We start from the raw sequence: 1,069 nt of genomic DNA on the forward strand, positions 1-1,069 counted from the left end.
AGGCAGACGCAGGAGAATCGCTGGAACCTGGCAAGCGGAGGTTGCAGTGAGCCGAGATCGCGCCATTGCACTCCAGCCTGGGCAGCAAGAGCGAAACTCCGTCCCACCGCGCGCGCACACGCACGCACACACACACACACACACACACACACACACACACACACACACACGAAAAAAAGGGGAAAAAAAATAGACAAAGGAAAATTCTTCACACGTGACCCATAAGTGTGTGTTCCCACGAGTGATTTCCAAGCAATGGCACCGTAGGGGCTGAACGCGGTGGCTCACGTCTGTCACCCCAGCACTTTGGGAAGCCGAGGCGGGCGGATCAGGAGGTCAGGAGTTCAAGACCAGCCTGGCCCACGTGGTGAAACCCCGTCTCTACTAAAACTACAAAACTGAGTCGGGTGCGGTGGGGCAGACCCCTGTGATCCCAGCTACTCGGGAGTCGGAGGCGGGAGAATCGCTTGAACCTGGGAGGCGGGGGTTGCCGTGAGCCGAGATCGTGCCACAGCGCTACAGCTTGGGCTGTAGAGTGAGTGAGACTCTGTCTCAAAAATAAATAAATAAATAAATAAATAAATAGCAAGCGAGAAAGAGAAAATGAAAGAAATGGCACTGTATCACTACTCGGCTAGGACGGCGGTGATGTTCTTGTGGGGAGACACCGCGTGGGGCGATGTGTAGTGTGCGGACTCCGATCTTCGTGGTGGGATGTGGCTGCTCCGCGATTCACCGTACTGACTAGATTCATGACTGATTCACGACAGGGTGGACTTTGGGGAACACGGTTGAGAAATGGGTACTTCGGGAGCAAAATCTTGCCCCGGAACAGGAAGGGAGTGTGATGTGCACTGCTTTCCCCGTGAAATCCACGCCGTGTCCGGGAGCGTGGATGTCATGCACTAACACTCGTTCAGGGATTGCCTCTCTGAGGTCGTGGGTCTGGAGTCCACTCTGACACGCTAATGACCGCACTTGTGTCTTTGGTAGCTCCCACCTCCACCCCTGGCGTCCTCCACGCGCCCCGCACCCCTGGTCCTCTCTTCTCTCTGGGGGAATGGAAGTG

The sequence above is a fragment of the Macaca mulatta genome, chromosome 10 (assembly GCF_049350105.2).
Source record: "Macaca mulatta isolate MMU2019108-1 chromosome 10, T2T-MMU8v2.0, whole genome shotgun sequence".
Taxonomy (NCBI): Eukaryota; Metazoa; Chordata; class Mammalia; order Primates; family Cercopithecidae; genus Macaca; species Macaca mulatta.